Raw genomic sequence first — 12,500 nt, forward strand, 5'->3', positions numbered from 1 at the left:
TATATTTTGGATTTAAACAATTTAAAACCTGTTTATGCCACATTTTCAATAATCTAGGCCTACTTCCTAGAGTATCTAACAAATGACGAAAAAACACATGCACAAACATACTGTGCACACACAAAAATAAAGTGTTTATGCTAGATGTCATTGACTTGAGAGGGCTATTTATTTTGCTAAATGTAGGTAATAATTAGGTCACTTTAACCACCTTCAGATTACTGTCACCACCGTCAGTTCTTAAGTCACCACCGTAAGAAGGAGTTTTGGACATTTTAAATGAATGTCCTTACAAAATTTTCCTTTGGAGTTGTTGAATTATCAAAGTAATTGCAAATTTAAGCCTACACGAATATTTGTGAAATTACAAAAAAATGTTTGATCTATTTAGGCATTAAGTAAGCATTGTCTGACAGCACATATTTTTTTAAATTAGAACACATGAAGCAGTGTTAAAATAGAATGAAAGTGAATTTTAAACATTTAAAGGCGTATGTGTGAACCAAAACACACACACAATCACTTAAAAACTCCAGATACATATGCAACCAAATCAATACACTTTTTATTGCTTTTAATTGTGTCTGACGGTGTTGACAAAAAACAAGGTATGATCGGAGAAAAACCTGATTTAAAAAAAATAATCAAAACGGGGAGATTGGCCTTTTGCATTTCTGAAAAGCCAAGATCTTTGTCTACGAGGATATACCATATTATTTTGTAATTCACTTTGTTTTTTTCTTACAAGATTACAACCCGTTTTAGCCACTTTCTCAAGAATCAGTGACATACACACGAACACACACACGCACGCGCACACACACACATACACGCACGAACACACACTAACACGCACACGCACACACACACGCACGCACGCGCACACACACACACACACACACATGCACACACGCACACACACAATCACACGCACACACACACACACACACACACACACACACACACACACACACACACACACACACACACACACACACACACGCACACAAACATAGCACCCCATTATTTGTGCACCTCCATACTCATTATACAAAAAATACTATTATAAACAATACACAATAAATGACCATGTCTTAGGAGATGAAAGGGTTGCCAGTCATTGTTCCACCCAGATGCCAGATCTTCAGTAAGTGTCCCTCAGCCAGGCTCTGAATCCCTGTAGGCATTATGTTTTATCCAGGGGCACCACAAAGGCTGGCCATGGCTTTACAGGGGCCCACAGGGGACAAACGGGATGGTCGAATGGGAACCTCAAAATTAGGCTTTCTCAGGGGGCCCACAATGTAGCTGCTACACTTTTTTTTAATGGTAAAGTAGTCTTACACACAGAGTATGTGAACTGAAGACTGCAACACATTAGTGTGCTGTAAATTGTACTGTGAATTCAGAAATGTGCTTGCTTTGGTGTAATTGTTTTTCTTTTTTCAAACACAAGTGGTAGAGATCAACAGAGATAGGTCCCTATGTCTTGTTTTAATAATCTTAAATTGCCTTTTGGATCAATTAAGTAGACTGGCTCACTGAGCTAAGATACTTTTTTGCGATCACATTTTTTCATTTTATTGAGAAGGTTTGACAATACAAACAAAGGTCAGTTTTCTGCTGACATATAAGTGACACAGTGTGCCGATGGTCAGGTCACACCATATTAAAAAATAAATTAAATAAATGCATTGCCCAAGAAACAAAAAAACCCGAAACAAAACAAAACAAAAACACACACGTAAATAGTAATTCAGTTGAGTGAATCCCAAATTAAGACCAAATAAAAAGGGAAAGGGGGGGGGGAGTAGTAAAGGGTCTTGGTCTCTTTCAGAATATCTTGAATGGATCGTAACATGCTTGACCATGCCTGAACAGTTGAGCTAAGATACTTTACCATTACAGTGATCTGGGTTCAACACCCCGAGGTCCTTTCCCCTCTCCCACTCATTTCCTATAAAAAAATTCCCACTGTCCTCACTTGAATGAAGGCAAAAGACCAAAAACATAAAAAATATCAATAAAGTACCCTACCAGCCCGCCTAACATATCACCTGTGGAAAAATGTTTCAACTTCAGACAGAGAGTGTACCAACCTGAGGTTGAGTCATACCTATAATTTACATAGCCTACTCGGTAGGCATCCTTAAGGCTTTTCAGTAAATACGGTACCTGTCAACAATGGATGACCCAGGTGTCATTGACCCTCCTTGTCACCATCATCCTCCACTCGGGTCAGGTATGGGCTGATGGCATAAAAACCACAGGTATGTAGTACTGTACCTCACGCGCGGTGACGCCCATTGTGCACAGGTGAGATGGCCCAATAAACACACCTGTAGGGCCTCTCATAAAGCTTTTCAAAGTGACCTTCATCCTACAGCCCTCGCATGTTGCTTTCAGCCCACTTGCCAACTGAAACATGGCAAGGACGGTGCTGTGCTTTATCAGACTGCAACTGGCACTGGGATATGGTGAAATGAAGTCTGCATGTTGATATAAGGTTGGCATAGTGATGTGTAGTCATGTCAATCTAAACACTTTGCACGGATTTTAATAAAAAACGCTGCCCTTTCACTGCCATTCAAAAATGTCAAGGCTATTGTGCCACCCTTTAAAATAGATGGAATTTGCCAGAAATGTGCAAGGAAGTTATGGCAGTGCAGAGGAAGACTATATGGCCTCCACTTGGCTACTACACCAACGACACAGGTTCGGTTCCGGCCCGGGGCATTTGCCGATCCTTGCCCGTCTATCTCTCCCCGCTCATTTCCTGTCCCTCTGTAACTGTCCAGTCACAATAAAGGCATAAAAAGCACAAAAATATCTTCAAAAAAGACAATAAAAATAATAACAATATTGCAAGAGAAGAGCCGAATTTCAGAAAGTTTTCATTTTCAAGAGGCGTTTGATACACCCTAATGTGTATGCATGTTTTTAGGTTTTGTCTGAAAAGTGTTTGATCCTCAGGGACATGAAACGAGGGTAGATAAGTGTATACCTGCTCTCACATGACACATACAAATGTATGTTTTGTCTGGACACCGGCCCTCATCTGACAACCCCCATACTTGCCACCACATTTGATACTTAACTTCACAACCATGTACACACACACATACGCAGACACACGCACGCACGCACGCATGCAGGCAGGTACGCACGTGGGCATGCACGCACGCACACACACACACCATCCCTCATTCTACTGACTCTGTGTGTGTGTGTGTGTGTGTGTGTGTGTGTGTGTGTGTGTGTGTGTGTGTGTGTGTGTGTGTGTGTGTGTGTGTGTGTGTGTGTGTGTGTGTCTGTGTGTCTGTGTGTGTGTGTGTGTGTGTGTGTGAGAGAGAGAGAGAGAGACAACCATTGTGGGGTGCCAGATTTCCCCAGTAAGGTAGTAACATGGAGAAAATGGAAATTTTTGGGGCCCACATAAATCTAGCAGTATTTTTCTTGGTGGTTTTGTTGTTACTGGTAAAGGTGAAAGTGTAAAAAACATTCTTCACTGACAGGCTAAGTTTATGGATTGTTTTGGTGTGGGCACAGTTTAGCATTCTTTAGCTATTGTTAACATGAATAGAAATCAATGGGTGGAAGGGTAGATATATTGTTTGTGCATTTGAAGTGTGTGTGTGTGTGTGTGTGTGTGTGTGTGTGTGTGTGTGTGTGTGTGTGCGTGTGCGTTTGTGTGAGTGTGTGTGTGTGTGTGTGTGTGTGTGTGTGTGTGTGCGTGCGTGCGCAAGGGGCCCCTGGAGGCAGACTGGGGATGAAGGATGACGTGGCTGAGAAGGGACATAAATACCCCCCACAACACACACACACACACACACACACACGCATGTGCGCACACGCACGCACGCACGCACACACAAACACACACACACACACACACACACACACACACACACACACACACACACACACACACACACACACACACACACACACACACACACACAAAATCATGCACACACACAAACACAATCACCTATCAATGTGTGGTGCTGTGGTGCATCGCGCTCATGCACCATACTGTGACAGTGGGACCTTACTCCCTGTTCATAAATGTTAACACCACGTAAACATTAAGACTACAATATATGCCAAGTTCTGCATATTGCAATATTGTACTGTGTATTTTACTGCACATTGGCAGTACCAGAACCATTTCTAAATGACCGTCAAGAAAAAGATGTCATTTTGCACAGACGAATTTCATTTAAGAACGGCAGAACAACAAAAAACAACAAACAATTGACAACCATATCCTTACAAAACAAGTATAGCTCAATGTTTGTTGTAAGTTATTTAAATATTTTATTGTTTCGCATTAGTACATTTTACACGGTGTATCTTCTAGATATTCAAACTCATATTGCCACTGGGAGGGTCATGGATCCTCCACGTGTGTGGTAGGCATGAGTTTGTAGATCCATGTCATGAGAAATGCCCAAGGAATGCAGTTCCCCTGGCATGGACATCTCACAGTTTATGTACATTTTGTCCAGGCTGCAGGGGGGTTACCAGGGAAGGCTAAAAGGGGGGGCAAAAGGGTCAGTTGTGCCGGGCACAGGGAGAGGAGCCGCACAGAATTGGGACCCCATTACATTGTGTGGGGGGGCCCATTCATATAACGTTGTCCCGGACCTGGGCAAAGCTCTCAGTGGCCCTGCGGTTTGCCGTCCCTTGTTATGGTTGGAGTGTGCATTGAATCAGTTAAGTTGGTAAATATTATTTCATAATATGGCCACAGTGTTATGAGAACACTGAGGTGAGAATGACAAACAAATCGTATTATGTATGAGTTGATCTCTCCCACGACGGAACGGGTTTGACCAAAACAATACAAAGTTACGTAAAGACCAGAACGTGCAATAGGTCATGCAAATCTTTTCTGTTCAGAGAAATGAACCTTAAATTAAATTACTTTTTTGTTTTAGTTCTAGTTGTTTTTTTTAGTCGTCAGAGGTCACCCTGCTTTCAAGTTCGGCAGTGGTTCAATAACTTAAAACGACCACATCTAAACCATAAGTGGTTGTCGGCACTGAGAAAGTCTGAATAACTATTACATTTGGGACATTAGGCTAAGGATTATGTGGCTCACGCATGGGAGGGAACTATTGTGTAACTTTCGGAAGATTCTCAGCCACTACACGAAACGTTATAAAAACGTGTTGAGTAACTGTTAAACCAGTTCAACCGGTGTCTCTTTTGAAGTTGTGGGAAAATATACACGCAAACACACACACACGTTGGCATTCTTGTGGTAATGTCAAATAATTATGACACTGCAATGCTAAAATGACAGTAATGCCATTGATGAAGTGAAGTGAAAGCCCAACTGGGAAACTACAACTCCGACTGTCATTGTGATACAGCACGTCTAGTACTGCCGTCAGTCAGTGCAGGATGTTGACATTAGTCCCACATGCTCACACCTACTGGAACCAACCAGCAAATATTGATTTCATCTACCACCAGGGCTGGACTGGCCATCTGGCATAGTGGGCATTTCCTGGTGGGCCCTGTACCCTTGTGGGCCCCTATTTTCAGAAATGTAAAAATATATACATTTATATATATATATATATATATATATATATATATATACTTTTATATATATTATACAAGGGTGCAGGGCCCACCGGTGAGTCAGTTCTTCAGCGCTGAACATGGGTTGGGGTGGCCCCTTTAATCCAAAAGTGCCCGGGCCCTATTTCCCCCCCGGCCAGCCCCGTCTACCACAGACAAAACAGCACACTGAATCACCACAGATGATAGCAACTGGTGTGGATGGCTCTTATCGAATGCAATCACCTGGATCAATTAAAAGTGGGCCTTATCAGAAGGCAAATGAGCAGTGAGTGTTTCACCATCATCACGCCATGTGTATCAATCAAAAATCATAAAAATGGGTGAGTCCAGACGATATCAGGTGAGCCTTTACACATGCTGTATGAGATCATTATTGTGCTGTGATGCAGTAAACTTTAATCTGTGTCAACCTCATTTTTGAGTGTAAGTTCAACAAATTGTTGAGAATCAAAAGGTGTTTATATTTCTTATTCTTATTTCTTATTCTTATTCTTATATTATATATCTTGTTCATCTAAAATTAGTTTTCAACCCACAGACAGTGGCCCTCATTTATCAAACTTGCGTAGAAACCATCACAGAAATGAGCGCAGATCTCGTCGTACGACGAAGCTCACGTGGGATTTACTAAACACGTGTACCTCTCCAATCCCATCGTAAGGGCGAGCGCCTGTTGATAAATCCAGCGGGAAGGAGACCACACCCTTAAGTTTACAACATGGAGAGACGCAAACCGGCTAAAACATCCACGTTTCTGGTTGATTGACAGCTTGAAATTAGGCTTTACGCGAGGTAGACAACAAAATAACACGTGGAAATAATCAACAGCAGTATTTCGGTTCTCACGTAAGGGGTAGAGATGGATTTCCAAATACTTAGGCCCTACAATGAATTGTTTGATTGACTACAGTAGACATAATGAAGATATTTTTTAATATCTTTCTTTTTATTATTTTTTTCAAAAAAAAAAAATATGATGATAGGCCTAAACCTTTTTGTAAACGAGGTCAAGAAAGGGTTCCTACGTGAAACTAGCAAACAAACAGTGCCCAAACCATTTGTCGGGGAAGGAGAGTTTTACATGTCCAGTGCGCTGTCCTTCTCGCGCTCACGTGCGACCTGCCTCTCTCCTGCGCTCCAGTCTTTCGAGCGGATAGCCCTTTTGCCACCTAAATGGACGACTATAGTGTTATCTAAGTGTTATCGGACACACACATGTCAGGTGTGTAGGCCTATTCGGATAGTCGTGCGTAATGGCGAAACTCAACCGGGAGATTATTACTGTATGTAGGCATTTGATTGATGTGCGCCTGAACTCCCAGCTGTTAAAAAGAATTAAGGGACGTCGGTCCAGTGATTCCACGACTGAAGGCACATTCCAATACGCGGCTGTATATTGAACAATTATTCACACATCACGTCAAATCACAAATTAGAAGTCTCTTGCAATTATTGACCTATGCCAAATTAACGCAGCGCTCCCAGGAAGGGTGCACCAATTCAAACAGGTAGAAGTTGTCTTATAGCCATAATACACAATGTACACATTTTGTAATTATGTAGGTCACATATTTATGATAATGAGTTGTTGCGCTACAACTGCTGTTCAAGTTGGTAATCATAGTCATCTCAAGTCCAACTTGAAAACGGTGTAAACCGTCTGAGAGCAGTCGTAGGATTTCATCGTTCCTACGCTTACGATGAGATTTGATAAATGCCAACTCGTCGTAGGAAAAGAACGTACGCACGACGTATGTACGATTCTCGTCGTACGCAGCTTTGATAAATGAGGGCCAGTGTGATCATTGCTTGGCTTGTTAGGGTGATTAATAAACTTGAAAATGTTACATACGCCTCTTTTTACTGTGAGTGTTTCACCATCATCACACCATGCATATCAATCAAAAATCATAAAATAAGTGGGTCCAGACAAAATCAGGTGAGCCTTTACACACGCTGTGTGTATCTGATTGATCATTTTTTTTGTCCAATTCCTATAATACTGTATGTCTTTACAAGCTGTGATGCACAGTTAACGTTGATCTGTGCAAACCTCATATTTGAGTTCAAGTGCAACAATTTGTTGAGAATCAAAATGTGTTTATATTCATCTTGTTCATCTAAAATCGCTTTTCAACCCGCAGACAGGGTGATGTAAGCATTGGTTGCCTTGTTAGGGGGATTAATTAACTTGAAAATGTTACATAGGCTATTCCTCTTTTCCACTGCCTTTTTTCTGGTAGGCCTACAGCTGGACGCAGCGCAACTCGGCTGCCTCTTTTTGCTTTTCTAACAGGCACGACACAGCTTAATCGTAAAGCAAAAAGTGGTGTCCGAGTCGCGCTGTGTCGAGCTGTAGGCCTACCAAAAAATGGCAGTAGAAAAGAGGCAATAGTGTGCCTTTAACAAGATGTTCACCACCAACCCCTTTAGACCATACCTGCTACATATGTTTCACAAGTGAGGGATTCTTATTGGGAGAACTGAAGTGTGCATTTACAGTACCCATAGACACTTCCCAAAGATGGGATTTCTGTAACGCTGGATCACACTCATGTGTTCACTGATGCATGATGGTGCGTGTTTGATGGAAGCAGGGTTATCGTGGGTCACAGAAGGTTCTTTGAGAAAGTGCAGCGAGATGCGTCAAGAGCTGAACAATTCTCAACTTTTTTGACAAAATTGCTGCATTCAACGCAACCGAGCAAGGCCACAATTCAGTATGGCATCACCTGACTTCATCCAATTGTAAAATGAATGGAAAAATAGCCCATCGTGACGCTGCGCATATACGTAGCCTCATGTGTGATCCCTCTGCTTTTCTTGTCCAAAAAATCTTGACTTGTTGCCCTACCGTGGTCAAGAGGACGTCCCACACTAACATATGTGGACATACTTAAGAAGGACGCAGGAACCCAGAGTACCAGTGAATTGAAAAGATGTATGGAGAATCGGGATGATTGGAAGCAGCGATGGAAGGCTCGTCTGAGGACGACCTAGAGAGAGTGTCTCTAACTGTTAGGGTACTGTGCTGATATGCCGGGGAACTGAGTTTGATTCCGACCCTTTCCTTTCTCTCTCTCCCCAATCATTTCCTGTCCCTCTCAAATAAAGGCAAGCCCAAAAAACATGTTGACTTGTACTCCTTCTTCTCCACACCATTTCACCAATCAGCTGTTCCAATTAAGGCTCTGGCATAGGAACAGACACGCTGGCACCACGTGGCAGAAAAAGCCAAAATAAAATTCTTTAAAAATATATAGCCCGTCGTCTTCTCCACATCATCTCACCAATCAGCTGTTCCAATTAAGGCACTGGCATGAGAACAGAGACGCTAGTTGGCACCTGCGTGGGCGTGTTTGCTTTGAGTCTGGCATTGAGTCACACAGTCATGGGTGGGCCTACCCCAGTGAGTAATAGGCCACTACAGGGGTGTGTCTCGGTGTGTGTGTGCGTGTGTGTGTGTGTGTGTGTGTGTGTGTGTGTGTGTGTGTGTGTGTGTGTGTGTGTGTGTGTGTGTGTGTGTGTGTGTGTGTGTGTGTGTGTGTGTGTGTGCACGTGCGTGTGTGTGTGTGTACCGTAGACACATAGACAACAGCAGCAAGTACACATTTGACCTTGGCGCCAGTGTTTTTTGAAGGGTACTCATCTTCTTTACTCGCCTCATTTGAAGTGGACGAATGGCAATGTTTCCTCCTTCCTCCTCCCTGTCTTGCTTGCTTGCTTGCCTGTTCTTTCTTTCTTTCTTTCTTTCTTTCTTTCTTTCTTACAGTCTCAATGCTTCTGTCTACACACAGTGATTTCTGAATTGCATATCCACAGCGCTGTTCAGCATAAAAGACCTCCGAAACGGATATTTTAGAACTAGTCAAGCCAGTCACACAGACACAATTAGGGCACCAACAGGAGTGCTCATGCCCATGCCCATACCCCATGCTGTGCCTGTATGCCAACACAGTGACTTTTGTTATTCCTCCAGACCTCAGTCTGCTGCTAATCCGTTCCGAGGCTCATTAAACATTGACTAATACGGTGTGTTAAATCAGACATGTGTGATTTTTTCCGGAAGCATTTCAGAGAGCCGCCGCCGCCACTGTTTTGTTAATTGGTCAACCTGTCCCACGTCCCATCCAGACACGCTGACTTTCACACACAGCACCGCGGTAAGGCACAGACAGTCTGTTCCTCATAAACCACCTTGTACGGTAGGCAGAGGCGGACTTTACATTAGGCAAATCTAGGCAATTGCCTAGAGCCTCGACCAAATCTGTCCTCCATAGGGGCCCCAACTGTCTCACCATTCACGGTAAACACACAAAAAAGTAGCCTTTGTCACTTATGCAAAGTATACAAAGATTATATATGAGACAAAACATTTAAATAGCACCAAAACACAGAATTTTCTATCTATTTAATGACTTTTGACGGCCCGGTTTTTATATTTCGCCTAGGGCCCCAAAATGGCTATATCCGCCCCTGACGTTCTGTTTCCGATGCCTCCAGTCAGTGATCTCTTGAAAATCTCTCGCAGTCCACTGTCCTCATTCCTGCGTTCTGCATAATGCGTCAGAAATACGTAGATCCTCGAGGCATGGACTTAAAGCATAAATACATTTCACCATAAAAACTGTCATTACATAATGAATGCACACACAAACCAGACTATAACAGCAGCAACAACAACAAAAGGCATTTGAAAGCGCAGTCTTTGTGAAGCTGTTTAAAAACTCTTCGCTTTTGCCAAGAGGCCTAAATCCCCTCCTGAATTACTTTTGTAAGGCTCTCAAGTACCAAAATAATCATTTCCGCTGTACCTTGACTTCCCAAGCCCACCAAGAGTGAGGAGAAGGGGGCAGAGAGAGAGGGGGGTTAGGGGGTGGGCAGAGAGATAGAGAGAGAAAGAGAGAGAGAGATCGGGAGAGAGAGAGAGACACAGAGACAGAGAGAGAGAGAGGCTGCACGCACAGGTGGAGGTGGGGGGTGAGCAGAGAGAGAGAGAGAGAGAGAGAGAGAGAGAGAGAGAGAGAGAGAGAGAGAGAGAGAGAGAGAGAGAGAGAGAGAGAGAGAGAGAGACTGCACGCATAGGTGGGGGTGGGGGTGGACAGAGAGAGATGGAGAGAGAGAGAGAGAGAGAGAGAGAGATAGATAGAGAGAGAGATGGAGAGAGAGAGAGAGAGAGAGAGAGAGATGGAGAGAGAGAGAGAGAGAGAGAGAAGCGGCACGCACAGGTGTTTACACGAAACCAATGTACGGTACTCTCTCAATACCTCCAGCAGCCCCTTTAGAAGTGTCAGAATCAATCAGGCCGGGTGCCTGAAAAGACCAGGAGATGTGCAAACATAACATGTGACTCAGCATGGCACACACACACACACACACACACACACACACACACACACACACACACACACACACACACACACACACACACACACACACACACACACACACACACACACACACACACACACACACACACACACACACACACACACACACACACACACGTAGGCCTTGTTTAATGTGGGACAGGGATTGTGCAACAAGGTGAAAGTCAGAGAGTACAGTGCATGGAGTTTATGTAAGAGAGAAAGAGACAGGGAAAGAGAGAGGGAGGGAGAAAGGGAGAGAGAGAGAGGGGGGAGGGATAGAGGGAGGAATACAGAAAGTACTGCCAATGAAACAGCATTAGCTTGAGTAACATGCGCATTGCTGGCATTTTTTTCCCCCTTGTTCTCGTTGCGTTAACTTATTTCTTTTGTCTTGTAATAAAATCATGAGGGGGTAATGCGATAGCACTGTATTACTGCCTCATGTCAGAGCAAACTAAGTAGGGTTTTAGAACCAATAATGAGGGGGCAGGGGGGGGGAGGGGGGTTGCTCACTGTGCACGGAAACCTTATTGGGCCACTGGATAGCGTTGTGTAGGTGGAGTGAGGTGTGTGTGTGTGTGTGTGTGTGTGTGTGTGTGTGTGTGTGTGTGTGTGTGTGTGTGTGTGTGTGTGTGTGTGTGTGTGTGTGTGTGTGTGTGTGTGTGTGTGTTGGGGGGGTGTTCGGAGCTGGTTTGGCCGTTTGGCCTGCCAAGCATTGGGGCTTACTGTGACGCTGAGCCAAGATTAAAACATTCCAAATGTGTGCAGCTTAAATAGACTAGTTGTGAACATTCAAATCATTTACATACACTTCCTCTCTGCTTGAGTGAACACGGTAGAGCCGGATACCAAAGTCCTCCGAGCTGGATGTAGCTCAATACTTTCGCTGAAGGAAAAAGGCTGCAACAATATCACTGTGTGTGTGTGTGTGTGTGTGTGTGCGTGCGTGCGTGCGTGCGTGCGTGTGTGCAGGAGTGAGGGATGAATGAGAGAGAGAGAGATCTTGTCCAACTATCATTGTGGGGAATGAATGCCCCTGCTAAGGTTGAAAAATCGTTAAAGTCATTGTGTGCGTGTGTGCGTGCGTGCGTGCGTGTGTGCATGCATGTGCGTGTGTGCATGTGCGTGCTTGCATGCATGTGTGTGCGTGCGCGCACGTGCGTGCATGTGCGTGCGTGCGTGTGTGTGTGTGTGTGTGTGCATGTGTGTGTGTGTTGACATGCATGAGTGGATGTGGTATGTATGCATTCAGTGCATCTGAATGGAGCGTCTCTGCTTTGGCTTCCTCTCGGGCATCCCCGTCCCATGGCGTGCACTTGTGGTCTTGACTCATTCTGGAGGTGCAAGCCTGGCTGTTTGAGAATGCGTAATCTACATTTGCACACACGCACAGGTGAAAACTGACACAACCAGATGCAGAAAATGGAAGATATGATTTGACATAAGAAGTCACAGCCGTGCCAGGTAAACTATGACCTAATTGGCACAACACATTCCCATTCGGAGGTGGAAAAAGGTGCCCAAACATGA

Source organism: Engraulis encrasicolus, chromosome 5, assembly GCF_034702125.1.
Source record: "Engraulis encrasicolus isolate BLACKSEA-1 chromosome 5, IST_EnEncr_1.0, whole genome shotgun sequence".
NCBI classification, from domain to species: Eukaryota; Metazoa; Chordata; class Actinopteri; order Clupeiformes; family Engraulidae; genus Engraulis; species Engraulis encrasicolus.